A 16,194-nucleotide genomic window follows, 5' to 3' on the forward strand; every position below is an offset into this window, starting at 1 on the left:
TCACAATTCCAGACATTGTAAAACAGAGAGAAGGCATCTCTGCTAAGCTCTGTCCAAATTCCTGACCCATAAAACCTCTGAGTTGTTGGTTAATGCCACTGTTTTGGGGTGCTTTGTTATACAGCAACAGATAAGTGGAAAACCGTTGAAACTAAAAGGATGGATGGAAAAAGATACACCAAGCAGAGATTATTCAAAAGAAAAATGGTGTATCTAGACAAGTATCAGACAAAGTAAACTTTAAGGCAAGCAGTTTTATTACATTACATTTCGTAATGATAAAGTGGTTGGTTCAACAGAAAGATATAGCAATATTAAATGTGTGCACACATAATAACATAGCTTCAAAATATATAAAGCAAAAACTGACAGAACTAAGGGAGAAAAATATAGATCTACAAGTAGAGTTGGAGATTTTAACATAGTCTTTGAGCATATTTTGAAGGACTGACATTATTCAGAGTATATTCTCTGATAACAGTGAAATTGTGCAAGAAATCCAAAATAGATAACTAGAAAATCCCTAGAAATTAGGAATATACTTTTCTAATTAACCCATAAGTCAATGTAAAAAAAAAAAACCTACATTAAAATATCAAGCTTCTAGCCAACAACAACAAAATACCATTAATAAAGAGAAAAGGCAAATCACAGGATGGGAGTAGATATTTGTAATACATATGGAGATTAGAAAATACCCTTAACTGAGTGGCAATAAAAATAACATCAAAAATTATTGGAGGCAACTAAAATAGACATAATGAGAAACAACCCACTATACCCACCAGAATGCCTAAAAAAATTTTAACTAACAATACCAAGTGTTGTCAAGGATATGGAGGAACTAGAACTCTCACATACTGCTGGTGGATATGTGAACTGGTACAACCACTTTGGAAAATTCTTTGGAAGTCTTTATTATAACATGTACATACCCTAAGACACAACAACTACACTCCTATTATACCCAACACAATGTCCACTAACAGTAGAATGAATGGGCTCTCTGCTCCTCCACATTTGGCAGACAGCCACTTCTGGTGCAATGCCAGCCACATTCCCCAAGACACAATGGTGATGGTCCAAGTAAACAGATTTGGCCATATTAGGTGCCTGGTCACTAGGGCTTTTAATTCAGGCAAGGAGGATATTGTCACCATTAATGACCCCTTCATTGACCTCAACTACATGATTTACCTGTGTTGGTATGATTCCACCCATGGCAAATTCAGTAGCACAGTCAAGACTGAAAACAGGAAATTTGTCATCCATGGAAAGTCCATCTCCATCTTCCAGGAGCAAGACCCCACCAACACCAAATGGGGTGATGCTGGTGCTGAGTATGTTGTGGAGTCCACTGGCGTCTTCACCACCATGGAGAAGACTGGGGCTCACTTGAAAGTGGGATCAAGAGGTCATCATCTCTGCCCTTCTGCTGATGCCCTCATGTTTGCGATGGGCATGAACCATGAGAAGTATGACAACTCCCGGGCACCTGGGTGGCTCAGTTGGTTAAGCGACTGCCTTCAGCTCAGGTCATGATCCTGGAGTCCCGGGATCGAGTCCCGCATCGGGCTCCCTGCTCGGCAGGGAGTCTGCTTCTCCCTCTGACCCTCCTCCCTCTCATGCTCTCTGTCTCTCATTCTCTCTGTCTCAAATAAATAAATAAAATCTTAAAAAAAAAAAAAGAAGTATGACAACTCCCTCAAGATTGTCAGCAATGCCTCCTACACCACCAACTGCTTGGCCCTCTGGCCAAGGTCATCCATGACAACTTTGGCATCGTGGAGGGACTCATGACCACAGTTCATGCCATCACTGCCACCCAGAAGAAGTAGTCCCTCTGGGAAGCTATGGCATGATAGCCAAGGGGCTGCCCAGAACATCATCCCTGCTTCTACTGGTACCACCAAGGCTGTAGACAAGTTCACCCCAAGCTGAATGGGAAGCTCACCGGCATGACCTTCTGTGTCCCTGCCCCCAAAGTGTCAGTTATGGATCTGACCTGCTCCCTGGAGAGAGTTGCCAAATATGATGACATCAAGAAGGTAGGGAAGCAGGCATCCTGGGCCACACTGAGGACCAGGTTGTCTCCTGCAACTGTAACAATGACACCCACTCTTCCACCTTCGATGCTGGGGCTGGCATTGCTCTCAGTGACCACTTTGTCAAGCTCATTTCCTGGTATGACAATGAATTTGGCTACAGCAACTCAGTGGCAGACCTTATGGTCTACGTGGCCTCCAAGGAGTAAGAGCCCCCTGGACCACCAGCCCCAGCGAGAGCAAGAGGAAGAGAGAGACCCTCAGCTGCTGGGGAGTCCTTGCCCCAACTCATCCCCCAACACACTTAGAATCTCCCGACCTCTACACAGTTTCCATCCCAGACCCCCTGAAGTAGAGGAAGGGTTTGGGGAGCCCTATCTTGTCATGTACCATCAATAAAGTATACTGTACCCAGCCAAAACACACACACACACAGTAGAACGAGTGAGTAAATTGTATGATTTATTCATACAATGGAATACCACTCAACCATGGAAAAGAAATGAACTACTAACACATATAACAACATGGATGAATCTTGCAAAGATAATGCTAACTGAAATAAGGCAGACATGAGAATACATACTTAATAATCCAAAAACTTGTCTATGGTGATGTAAGTCAAAACAGTGGTTACTTTGCAGTGAGACTGGGGAAAAAATTGACTGGGAAGGGATATGAGGGAAGCTTCTAGAATACTAATCATATGCCATATCTTGATCTAGGTGCAATTACATAAGCGTATACTTTGTAAAAATCAGTCAAGCTACGCACTTAAGATTTGTGCATTTTACTCTTATTTATGTTAGACTTTAATTTTTTTTAGTTTTTTAAAAAGCAAAGGGATAACAGACACAAAATTCAGGAGAGTGGCCACTTCTGAAGGAGAGGCCATGGAATGGGATAGGAAAGAAGTATACAGACACTTTAAGTTTACATTCGTGATGCATACAAATACTCTTTTGTATATATCAAATATTACATTAAATGTAATAAAAATTCTTTTAGTAAAAACAAATTATTCAAAGAGTTTAAACCCATGTGCTGAACTCAGGAAGAATTTTTAAAGTAAAATTAATATAAAGGACTTTCAGTGATATTCAAATACAGGAAGACAATGCATTAATGTAGTGAGTGTCTTCCTAGCATGGTGCTGGTTGTACCTTCAAGAGCTCCCTCTGCATGAGCTAGAGCAGTAAGAATGGCAGGCCTTCTTGAGCATGTACTGTCTATTGGGCACTGTTGTGAATGCTTTACATGCATCTAATTGTCACACAACCCTATGAAGCCATACTGTTATCACCCCAATTTAACAGATGGGGAAACACACACAGGGAGTTCAAGTGATTTGCCCACGGCCTCACAGCGGGCAAGCCAGACAGCCAGCATCTGAAGGCTGGTTTGAATTGCCGTCTGGTTTCAGAGCCTATTCGTTTCACCTCTGCACTGCTCTGCCTCTTGGAAGAAGCAGGTCCCCGATTTCTGAAAGTTCTCAACCATACCCGACTCCTGACAAGGCCTGAAATCGAGTTCCAGAGTTTTATAACGCCTGCCTCAGAGAGAGGGGTGTTGTGATGTGCCCGTAATGACAACGACAATGCATTACAGTGTCATTACCGCCAATAACAATAACAATAAACATTAAGCCCACACGGTATTACATTACAGAATAGATTTAGAAGTTGCCATGATTGAACAGTTACCGTGTTTCTTAATTTCAGACCTTCGCTAAGAAAGAAGTAACCCGGATAAATTACCTCTTCTCTCTGAACTCTCTCCTGTCCTTTCCCGGCTTATGGCCCCCACCGCTTTAAACGATGCATCCGATTTATTCATGATGTGTGTCTTCCCTCTCCTCCAGGAGGATAGGATTCGTTTTTGATTCTTCCTTGCCTCCTTGTGGTACACATTACTTAGACGTAGTAGGTGCTTAGCAAATATCCCTGTCGGGAGTGTATGCATGACAAATAAATAAAAATTAGGTCAAACACCCCAGTACTTTGTAAAAGCTTCCACATATCTCTTGACCTTGCCCATCATATTCACTGCTATATTCCCAGGGCTTCGAGAAGAACCTCTAAGTTGTAAATACTAAATACCTGTAAATGTTGGTTGAATGAATGAAAATATGAAGGATAGATAATTCTCCCACATTGTAAAGTAGCTGTAAACCATTCCTCATCTCTGTGAAAGGTCTCACTGACACTCTGGATGGGTGGTTGACACGTCTATCAACTCAGAGGAATAAGGAATATGCTGCTGCACTCTGCTGCGTCTTGATGATGGAATGAATGAGTTTACAATGGAGCAATGGGTACCCGGCTTGAGAGAAAACTGCACACACTGGCCCAACCACGTGGCAGTGGTGGTGGTGGCCTGTCCGCAGGAATTGCAGCAAGCAGTTCTTATCACGCAGTCCTGGAGGGGATGAGGATGAATGTACATGTCTTGAACGTCTTTGAGAATTTTTTGTTTTCCAGCTTGGTTGAGATATAATTAACATACTACACTGTTTCAGTTTAAGGTGATAGACTTACCTATTACAAAATGCAATATATACCACCGTACTGTGAGCTAACAGCTCCATCTTGTCACTTCATTACCATTTCTTTTGTGGTGAGAACATTTAAGACCCACTCTCTTGGCAAACTTCAAACGCACAATACAGTATTTTAACTAATTGTATTAACAAGAGTTAACTAACAGCATTTTAATATGCTATAAATTAGATCCTTAGAACTTATTCATCTTATATCCAGAAGTTTATACTCTTTGACCAGTATCTCCCCAATTCCCCGACTCTGCCAGCCCCTGTAACCACCATTCTAGCCTGTTTTTATGAATTCAGCTTTTTTTAGATTCCAGATATACATGAGAGCATACTTCATTTGTCTTCTCTGTCATTTTTTTTACTTAGCATAATGCTCTCAAGGTCCATCCATGTTGTTCCAAATGGCAAGCTTTCCTTCTTTCTCATGGCTAAATCATATTCCATTGTACATATATATATACACCACGTTTTTACCCATTCATCCACTGATGGTCACTTAAGTTGTTTCCACATCTTGGCTACTGTGAATAATGCTGCAATAAACAGGAGAGTGAAGACATTTCTTGGAGATCCTGTTTTTATTTCTGTTGGATACATACCCAAAAGTGGCACTGCTGGATCATCTGGCAGTTCTATTTTTAATTTTTGAGGCACCTCCATAGTGTTTTCCACACTTGCTGCACCAATTTACATTTCCACCAACAGTGCCCAAGGCTTCCCTTTTCTCTACATCCCCCACCACCACCACCACCAACGCTTGTTATGTCTGGTCTTTTTGATGATGGCCATTCTAACAAGAGTGTGGTCATATCTCTCATTGTGGTTTTGATTTGCATTTCCCTGATGATTAGTGATGTTGAGCATCTTTTCATGTACCCGTTGGCCATTTGTTCGTCTTCTTTGGAAAAATACCTATTCAGTTCCTCTGCCAATTTTTTAATTGGATAGTTTGGGTTTTTTTATTGTTGTTGTTGGTTTGGTTTGGTTTGTTGTGTGGGTTTGTTTGATTTGGGGGTTTTTTTGTGTGTGTGATAGAGCTGTCTGAACTCTTTTGGATATTAACCTCTTATCAGATATACGATTTGCAAATATTTTCTCCCATTCAGTAGGGTGCCCTTTCATTTCACTGGTGGTTTCCCTTTGCTGTGCAGAAGCTTTTTAGTTCGATGTAGTCCCATTTGCTTATTTTAGTTTTTATTGCCTTTGCTTTTGGTGTCAAATCCAAATAAAATCTAGGTCATGGAGCTCACTCCCTATGTTTTCTTCTAGGAGTTTTAAGGTTTCATGTCTTACATTCAAGTCTTTAATCCATCTAGTTGATTTTTTCGTATGGTGTCTGCTGAGGTCCTGTTTCATTCTTCAGAATTTTGTCTAGTGAGAAGTCATCTAGACTGGGCGTCAAGGTCCATGATAGGGTCAGAGGAAGAAGTTCTCTTCTTCAGTCTTTCCTGCTCCACTTCCATCTCTTGATTTCTTTGGTGTATTATTCTATCAACTGGGAAAGCCTGTGATGGCCCTTTTAAATATGAAACATCACCACTCAGAGTGAGCTCTGCCTTGGGGCGGCTCTGAAACAGCCATTTGAGGAAAGACTGTTCTTTCCTTCCTTAAAAAGCAGGCCTTGTTCTCCTGGGCTGGAAGCTCGACCTTCTTCCTGACTCCTCCCCTGCCCTTCACCTCCTACCCAGCTCCTCCTTCCAGCCCAAAATACAGCTGTGTCGTCTCCTCTTCTCCCTACCCCGCCTTTCTTTCTGGCCTGCAGTGAGGGGAAAGCCAGAGTTTGATCTCAGAGCAGAAAGAATCCACAAAACAACCCACAGAGCCTAGAAGAAAAGCGCTGGAACAAAGTGTTTCTTAGCGACTCGCTCAGGACAGTGATCAGAACCTGACACCCTGGTCCAGTTTGTTCGTTCATATCCTTTTATTGCAGAAGACCAAGTTCTGACCAACCTGTATTTTGAGGTCTGATCCAGGGCATCGCTTAGCAATGCCCTGAGCTTCTGCGCCCTCCCTACCACCATTCCCTTGGCTAAGTGACATTTGGGGGCTGCCAGGGGGCATGGGAGGAGAGCTGGGGAAATTTTTAGGGCACCTGTCTCAACCAACTTCGGGCCTCTTCTTCCAGTGCCTTCCATCTTGGTCTGTCGTCTCAGGCTCTCGCTCCCCAACTCTGGGCACCGTGGCTCCGTCGGTCACTCGGTAGGTCTACCTCTGTGCGTCACAGCCCTCGTGCTCCGGCCGCCCAGCCTCGCGCGCGCTCCCGGGGCCGCGGGAAACGCCTGAGCGCGCCGCCCGGCCGCGCCGGCGCTTTCATCCCGATCCAGGTGGCGGCAATCCAGTACAGGATTTACGGGGCCCTGACCCTGAGCCGTCAAGAAGGAACAGCCAGATTAATGGGGTGGGCGGGCTGGGGTAATAATCGTTTGTTTGATGTGACAAGCCTGATAGGCGTTGATTTACTTACAGACTGATGGGCTTTTAATTGAGCACCTCCATCCCAGTCACTTCAAAGGCAGGGGAAGTTGACAAGGGGCCCCTTTCACCGAGGGTTCCCGGTGACTGACAGCCCCCCTCCGCCGACGCTCGGCTCGGCCCAAGATTGGGCCCGGCGGCCCCGGCCCGGCCCTCTGGCGAAGTAACACATTTTCGGTGTAACTCAGAAATGGCCTTTTGTCTGCTGCCAAGGGGGGCAGGCCCCGCTCGGCAGGCCGCGCGGCTCGCGGGCGGGCGAGGGCCGGGGGCGGCGGGTGGCCGCCCCGCTCTCCCCGCCCGTCGCCGGCCCGGCCGGCTCCCACCTCCTCCTGGCCCGCCTCACTTCCTCCCTCTTCCCAAACCCGCGCTCCGCTCGACCCTTCCCGCCCCCTCCCACCCCTCCTCTCTCTCCTCCCACCCCTCCCCTCTCTCCTCCCACTTCCTCCTTCCTTCTCCGTCTCAGGAAAGGCCCGAAAAAGTGGAGTCGGCGCCTGCGGTCCCTGGAGGGGCCTGTGAACACCGGTCCCCTCCTGTCCCCCGGACAGCCACCCTGCCCCTGTCAGGCCTTCAGATCGGGGCACCCTCGGCCTGGGAGGCCAGGCCTCCAGGGAAGGGGCAGGGGCCACAGACCTCCGTGACTAAGGTCCAGCAGGACTTCCAGCCCATTCTCCTTTGGTCCAGAAGAGGCTTTCATAATTTCGGCTTTATTCTGCTTGAAATACTAGGAAACGTCCTTTATCAGGGAAGTTCTGTCAGAATGGATTTGTTTTGGTTTTGTTTGTTTGCTTTGTGTTGTTAAGTTCTGATTTCCTGGCTGCTGAACTTTACTTGGGCGGGAAAGAAGACATGCCCATAGCCCTCCGGTGATGTCTGCTCACCTGCAGCTGCTGGGCTAAGGTCCAGGGAGAGGGCGCCGGGAGTAGTGGGGGCTAGGACCCCACCCCCACCCAGGGGGCCGAGTCCCTGAACTCTAAGGGTGGGGCCTCCAAGCCTCCTCACTGGGGTGGGGGGGTGTGATTGAGACCCCCTTGGAGGAGGAGCTTCAAGTTCTAAGTCAAGCCACTTTAGTGACTGCCCAAGACTGGGCAAGGCCCCTCCCCTGTGTATTTCTCTTTCTCCCCTGGAATGACATGTCCCAGCTCATACAGCCAGGAAGAAAAGGCTAGAAAGACAACAATAATAACTCATATTTGCATAGTATTATTTAGTTTGGAACACACTTTCGCATGTATTATTTTAATTGATCTTTTAACGGTGTGAGGTAATAAGTGTGTTGTCCTTATGCCCATGTAGACAGATGATAAAATTGAGACTCAAAGGATAATGTGCTCCCAAGAGGCAAAATCGCGTCCCAAATTCAGGTATCCTCCCTCCAAGTCAGCTCCTTCGTTCACGGCACCTCGCTGTATCCCAGAGACTCTTGTCCCATTCCTTTTGAAGCTGCTTTTGTGGTTAATTCTTTTTTCCCTCCCTTGTTTTCTCTTTTCAGGCCCTCCCCTGGCCCTTTACCCTCCTGGTCTGGGTATCCAAGGACAGAGCCTCCAGCCTAGCTTTGGGAGGCCAAACATCTCCCTTAGTCTCTGCCCCAAAAGCCACTTCCAAGCCTTCCTGAGAGCATGATGCTCCCTTAAGATCTGCTGCCCCCAGCTCTCCTCCAGTGTCCATATATGAAATGGCCATAGGAGAGGCCCCTGTGCATTGTGTTCTCCACTATTCAAACCCATTCACTGAAGTTGTCCACTGCCTATCATCTCGAAGCCAAGAAAGCACGTGTTTCTCCTGACCTGCCAGAGGGGTAGTTGGTACTGCGAGCTGAGCCCTAGGACAGAGGCTTCAGAGGAACTAATCATCTCTCCCTTCTCTGCCTCTGTGCCTGGGAACGGATTTCCACCAATGCACTCTGATGAATACCGCAAGATGTGGTCTGTTTACAGTCGGTGTCCTCACTGGAGTCCAGTCCTCTAGGACAAGTACGCATCTTTTCATCTGATATCCCCAGTGCCCAACACTGAAATTTCTTTGAAACGTGTGTTGCTGAAATGGTTGTCGAAAAGCAGTATAGAGTCGGGGTGACATCAGATAGCCTGGGATCACATTCCCAGCTCCACTGCTTGTCAGCCACACAGCCTTCAGAGAAGTCATTTAAATTTTCTATGCCTCCATTTGCTCATCTGTAAAATGGGACAAAAAGAGCACCTACCTTGGAAAGTTACTGTGAGGGCTGAACAGGTTAATAACATATCTCATCTAATCCACAATGCACCGGGATTTTAGATCCAGCAAGGAAAGAAGAAAAGGCTGTGACATGATGTTTTATATCAATGTCAGAGATGTTTAAAAATGTTTTAAGGGCACCTGGGTGGCTCAGTCGTTAAGCGTCTGCCTTCGGCTCAGGTCATGATCCCAGGGTCCTGGGATCGAGCCCCACATCGGGCTCCCTGCTTGGCGGGAGGCCTGCTTCTCCCTCTCCCTCTCCCCCTGCTTGTGTTCCCTCTCTCGCTGTGTCTCTCTCTGTCAAATAAATAAATAAAATCTAAAAAATAAATAAATAAATAAATAAAAATAAAAATGTTTTAAATGTCTACATGAAACCCTTAGAGGGGCACCTGGGTGGCTCAGTCACGTAAGCGTCTGCCGTCGGCTCAGGTCATGATCCCCGGGTCCTGGCATCAAGCCCCGCATCGGACTCCCTGCTCAGTGGGGAGTCTGCTTCTCCCTCTCCCTCTCCTCCTTGCTTATGTTCTCTCTCTCTCTCAAATAAAGAAAATTAAATTAAAATAAAAACACTTAGAAGAGTAGCTACTGCCATTGTTGAAATGCATTCTCCCAAAAGCCCCATGATGAGTGAGTTAATCCTCACTTTACAGATGAGGAAACAGAGATTCAGAGAACTGAAAGAGCTTGACCAAGCTCACAGGGCCAGTGAACCCTCGGCAGGCATTTAAAACCTGCCTTTGAGGTGCAGTAATCCACGGTTATTACAATAGCTGGCAGTCGCCCACCACTACCAGGGAGTTGGGAGCTGGGTTTTGTTCTCAATTGCATTAGCTTTCCTTAATCTAAATTTCTTACCCCTCTGGTATAGTAACTCTGCTTCTTCCTCCCCCTCCTCCTTCGTACTTGGCTCTGATCTTGTTAACTTTTCTGTTAATGGCTTCAGGTTCTACTGTATCTGCGATTTAAATTGTAAGCGACCTCCTATCTTTTATGGAGGTAGGAGGGGTATAAATAAATATAAAGGTCAAAATTAGCTTTTGAAGATGACATGTAGCAAGAAACAGTGAGAGAGAATATGGCCACGATCGCACGTGGGTATGTATATGTGGACACCTGGGGGACTGCCCAAAATGCTCCCTCCATTGCTTCCCCAGAGAGACTCTGATGCTCGGTGTCCTGATGCAGTGCAGAGCTCAGCGGGCCCCTTGATGTGGCGTATCTGTCACACCAGACTCTGTTTTTTCCCATAACCCAATGAGACACTACCGAGTGGAAAGGCAGAGGAGCTTGCAAAGTTACGGGGGCTGGAGGCAGTGAACTTTTCTAGTACCTTCTCTGGCTCTCCTTGGTACCCCCCCCAAAAAAAGAAGCATCTACTTGAAAGAGTGTAACTTTCTAGCTCACTATTGCAATGAGTCTGAGGCAAAGGAGGGCATCCAATGAGCTCCTAACCAAAGCAATGTAAAAGGTGTATCGCTGCTTTCAACATCAGAAAGGGAACCACCAAGATATATTTTGTTTGGAGTTTTGCAGTCTCCCCACAGCCCTCGTGGCAGCCCAGGATCCACAGCTGTCAAGGTCACAGAAAGATGCCACTTGCCATTTCTGCCCTCCGTTTCCCTACACGAGGAACCCCAGGATTCTACCTCTTCTGCCCAGCTCATAATACGTTAAAAGATAATGGAAGATAATGGTTAGAATAGGGCATAGCATCGTACTGGGGTTTTGCTTCCCAAGTAGGGAGGCCATGGGCCAGCTAGAGGGTCATATTTGTGAATTTGCTTGGGTTTTTCAGGATGGGATCTGGGTGGAGAGGGCTTTTCCAAAACTTCTCTCAACTCTCCCACAGGCCCTGAGACCTGTTTGAGCAGAGCAGAGCCGAAAGCTGGGTGAGCAAGGGAGTTTGAGAAGGACGATTGCATGGGGAGCTTCGCTGGCGGCAGCAGGGAGAACATGCCATCCCTCAGTACCCCTGAATGGAGCCTACTATTCTTCCTCCAAGACTGAATAAAATGTATTCTGTGCTCAGATCCACGAGACAAAGAAGGAACATATCAACAAAGGCGGGGAAAGACGAAAATGGTTGTTCAGCGATTCATTCACGCAAGCGTAGTTCATCTCCAAGGCGTCCAAGGAAGCAACTGCGCACCAAATCCCTTCCAACGCTGTCTGTATCTGAGCCTCCTGTGAAATAATCCTCTTAATGGAATATTTAAGAAATCGGATATAAATCACCAACCTTTTATCTCACCTGAAGATCCACACTCCATAGGGTGGATGGTGTATATGTCTATCTGCATATGGATGGTTGCAGGTGCCTTTGTGAGTGGATGTTGCTATGTTTTTAGGCTCCTAATGCTTTTCAATATCTAAATCTATTTTTTTTCTGAAATAGGGGTGTAAAATTATAAATCTTAGAGATCAGAGCCCAGAAAACAGCTGCACCTAGAGACAATTAAAACACACATCCCTAGGAAAAACCTTTTTTGTCACTTGCAACCAACAAAAATGCCTATTATTATGACGCGCTCATAAATAACTTGAGTTTGGCGTATGCTTTTGTACCAAACAGAAGATGAATAAATTAAATTTGATTTACAACCTTTTTTCATTTTTATTAGCACTGCTCTGAAGAGTTTATGTAAGGGACTTGCCAGAGCAGTTATGCCAAATGTTTTAAGGCGTTGGTATTGATATTATATAAATTAAGGTGTTTTAATTTGCATTCTTTAATTAACTAAATACTGGCAGAAAAATAAAACACAAGGGCAGCCCTGACTTATTGCCTCTATTAAACTGCTGACATCTCTGAAAAGATGCTTTAAGTAATCCAATTTATGCAGAGCGGGGGAGGAAGGGGTATTAACACTCTGATTTAGCAAAATACATTGGGGTTTAAGAAACCAATATCCTGCTTTGCTTGCACAGTGGTTGAGGTGGTGCGTGTGTTCTAAGAAGGTCTGCATCCGTGTCCCCAAGGAAGAAGGGGTCAATGTTTTAACTCTGCATCCTGCCCAGGTCTGAGCTGAAGGGTCAAGGGGGAGCCCAGCCCTGCCACTGGGTATAAGCAAGCTCCTGGGTGCAGGGCCCTGCAGACCTGGGCTGTATCACTGCTGGTCTAAAAAGAGACAAACTGGTTGAATTAATCCAGTGGATCCCATGTCAACATGATCATGTCCAAAAACCAAGGAAAGAAAGAGTCAAAGATCCTTCAGCACAGTAAGCTGCCTCTGATCCATGCTTCCCATCACACGCAGGCCCCAAACAAAAACAAAAACAAACAAACAAAAAGTCTTTCTAAAAAGATGGGCCAGGAGTATTTCAATTCCTTTCCATGCTCTGGGTCCTGTCGCCAGCTCCAGAGACTTTCTTAAAATTCACTCCTAGGGTGAGGACAGTAGCTTCTTTCTCGTCCAAGTTGGAATGAACTTTTCCCTAATTTCCCTTCTTTGCTCTTAATTTTTGCTCTCTGTTTCTCCTCTCCTGTAGGGTCAGAGTCAACTGTGGTAAGGTGTCAGCTTCTGTGATTCTCCCTCCAGACTTGCAGGGAGGAACAGCTATAAGAAGGAGATCACAGTTTCCCGTGTTGGCCGTAGGAGAGAGATTTCTCCTAAAACACAGGGGAGAACATTTTCTTTCTCTTCCCTAAACCCACAGGAAAAGAGCCATCTGTACAACAGCCCATACTGTTCTCTCGCCATTCTGAGGGTGTCCAACTTGCATTCTCTGCCTGGACTGCAAAGCATCATGTCCAGGGCGGGGATCTTGGGGCCTCACAGACACCCACTGAGTTGACTAGAGACACAACACAGGGAGAGGTGGGGCTGGGGAGCAGAGCTCAGCTCTCTCCTGGCCCCCACACTGCCTGTCCACTGGCATACAGCACCGTGTCTTCTGAAAGCCCAGTAAGAAGCAGGTCAAGGGCAAGCCCGAGCAAGCCCGAGCAAGCCAGAGCAAGCCCAATTGTCCAGGCCTCCGAGTCCTGTCATTATGCAATGTCCCTACCCCAGTTTTCTTCCTCGAGGCTTTTCTTGAATTGCTGCAGAAATAAAGGACGAATTCCAACTTTTTTTTTTTTTTAGATTTTATTTATTTGACAGAGAGAGACACAGCGAGAGAGGGAACACAAGCAGGGGGAGTGGGAGAGGGAGAAGCAGGCTTCCCGCTGAGCAGGGAGCCCGATGGAGGGCTCCATCCAGGACCCTGGGATCATGACCTGAGCTGGAGGCAGACGCTTAACGACTGAGCCACCCAGGCGCCCAAATTCCAACTTTTAATAAGGAAAATACCGTTCTCCTTTGCCAGCATCCAGTCCCCCCACCCCACCCCCTCCAAAAAAAAAAAAATCGCACTTTCTTGTCGTTTTCCATCTTGCAGCTCTGTCAGTTGTTTTAAAACAACTGTTTTAAAACATGTCTCCTGTCACAAATAAGATTGTCATCATGCATTTTGACTGCAGTGGTGAAAAATTCACCCAGCTTAGAGAGAGGGGAGGGACCTCTGAGAGCCCCTTCAGGCCTGCCGCAGGACAGGAATGAATGAAAGGAAAAGGACACAGTCTACTCATGGTTTTGAACTACTGTACTTTTTCTGGCTGTGGCTATTTGGGCTGTTTGTTTGGTTTTTGTTTTGTTCAATCATTTGTTCATTGATTTCTTTATTTAAGGAAATTAATGAGAAAAATGAAGACAGCCTGGCAGAAACTGGTTGTGTTGAACTTATCAATGACAGGCCCCTGGAGACATGTGAGAGCTGCCTCAGGATACCTGAGGAAAGTTCTTCAAGATGTTAGAATTTTACTTTAGACCTCCTGGAATGTAAATGTATCCCGATTCCAAGAGCTTATCAACACTCTGCCTGGTCCCGACGGTTCTCCCATCGCCACAGGGCCAAGGTTACTAAGGAAAAGTGAGCTTTGACTCAGAGGCCCAGGCCTAGGACCAGAAGTGAGGGGACCAGAGTAGCGCTCCTGCTGGGATTCTTGGCAACGAAACGCTGCAACCCTTGTTGAGAAATCATACATGCATGCCCTTTCGTACCTTTGAATTTTGCAGGTAATACCTCCTCAAAGATAAAAAATAAATATAAAATGAAAATGAAAACTGCCTTGGTGAGCACACGACTAACAGTAATTGTTGATTTCATGATTTGATGTCTTGCAATCCTTCACAGTCCTCCTGGAAATTCATGGTTGGGTCTGGAGATAAACCTTGACTGATGCAACCAAAACCATTTTATGCATTGTCTTTGACACAAACCTTTGCCTTTCAGTGAGCATAAACAAGAAAGGTCTAGATGATACACAGTTCTTATTGGGGCTCACTAATTGGAAAGTTGGCTGTATTAAAAGGTGTATTTGCCAATATCTTGGATTCTTTCAGGCCAGACTTGAATATTCGTCTCCTCCTTTTTCTCCTACTGAACGAGGGAGAAGGTGGGAAGGGGAGGAGGCAGGGTCATGAGAAGCATGCTTGTTTTGTTTTGTTTTTAAATCCAAAGATGGAAATGAGCCTTTCAAGTTCTCCACATGAATGTCACCAGAAGGTCCTGGAGGTGTCCCCCATGTTTCCTTGGCTAAGTGTCTCGGCTGAACTTCTAATTCACCCCAATTGTCTCCTCCCAACCCTCTTAAATGGAGTGGGGTTTTTTTGGGACATATGTAGTTTTTGCCCCAGCAATTCTTCTCCTAGGAATATCACCCTATAGTTCTATTGGCACACATGGAAAATGATATATATTCTATATATACCCATATACTTATATCTGATAAATCACTGCAGCAGCAAGATTAGAAAGCATCCAAATGTCCACCAGGAGGGGACCAGTCACATAAACTGTGGCACATCTGTGTAACAAAGCCAGGAAACTACAAAATAAATAGATATGAGGAAATCTCCAAAATATATTAAGTTTTTTTTTAAAAGCAAATGCAGAACAATTTCTTTAATATGTCACCTTTTGTGTACTAAAGAAAGAAGGAATATACACGTATTTGCTAATATAAATACAAAAGATCTCTGGAAAGATGGGCCGTAAACGCCTAGCACTGATGCACTGGGGAGAGAGGCGGGCTGGTGAGAGGGAGGTATTTTCACGGTACATTCTCATGGCTTTGGAATTTGGCGCCATGGGAATGCACTTCGTCATAAATAAATAAATGCATTTTTCAACAAAATAAAAAATAATTTAAATCACGTTCAGAGGGAGTTCATTATGTAAATCCCCACTCCCAAATGGACCACTAGAGTTGGATCCTTCTGGCCTGGGGCTCGGTGGGGACCTGGCCTCTTCGGTTTCCTTCTCTGAGCAAGGCTGGCAGAGGGCCACCGAAACAAAAACGCCTTGAAATTGTTCTGACATCTTGGAATTTGGTTTCATCAAATACAACCAGTGATAATTGGCCACTGGCGGAGCAGCTCACCCTTTTTTCTCTAATCGTCTCCGTTGAAATGAGTCTGAAGCAGCACATCCCAGTCGTGGCAAGCGCAGCCCAGAGAGGTGCACACTTTTGGCAAGTTTAAAGGCTTACCTGGCAGAGGTGAGGGACCGGAGAAACATCATTCTCACAGTCTGCCACCTGCCAAGCGAGGTCCTCTGGAGGGCCTGGGGTGCCCACTGGTTCCAGCTGGTGGAAACTCAGCAGGCACATTCCCTGCATCTCTTTCAGGGGCCTTCGCTCTACTCCGGGACTCCCCTTATAACTAAGCAAGAGACGGCGCCTGAACACACCTAGGATGGTTTACAGTGGCACCGACAGGATGCTCACTTAATGTTAGTGGATCTGAATTTAACTTTGAGTAAATGCACTTAAGAACAGTGGGTAACTAAACTACGGGGTACTGAGCAGGATTAAGTTCAGCCCTCCTGACTTTTTTTTTTTCATCAGCAAAGAAGCACACAGATCCTTTC

The 16,194-nt window shown here is 45.7% G+C and overlaps 1 long non-coding RNA gene and 1 pseudogene across 1 annotated transcript; one reads left to right on the forward strand and one right to left on the reverse strand.

Annotated features, from left to right (window-relative positions):
• Positions 1-1,071: 1,071 nt before the first annotated feature.
• On the forward strand, positions 1,072-2,356 carry LOC145717869 (glyceraldehyde-3-phosphate dehydrogenase-like; annotated as a pseudogene).
• Positions 2,357-2,485: 129 nt separating this feature from the next.
• On the reverse strand, positions 2,486-7,360 carry LOC145717872 (uncharacterized). The gene is made up of 2 exons (XR_014141362.1): positions 7,061-7,360; positions 2,486-6,959 (listed from the first exon to the last, which is right to left on the reverse strand). It is a non-coding gene; the product is annotated as an uncharacterized LOC145717872 (long non-coding RNA).
• Positions 7,361-16,194: the final 8,834 nt, after the last annotated feature.

The sequence above is a fragment of the Leptonychotes weddellii genome, chromosome 2 (assembly GCF_054177405.1).
Source record: "Leptonychotes weddellii isolate Sample4059 chromosome 2, ASM5417740v2, whole genome shotgun sequence".
NCBI classification, from domain to species: domain Eukaryota; kingdom Metazoa; phylum Chordata; class Mammalia; order Carnivora; family Phocidae; genus Leptonychotes; species Leptonychotes weddellii.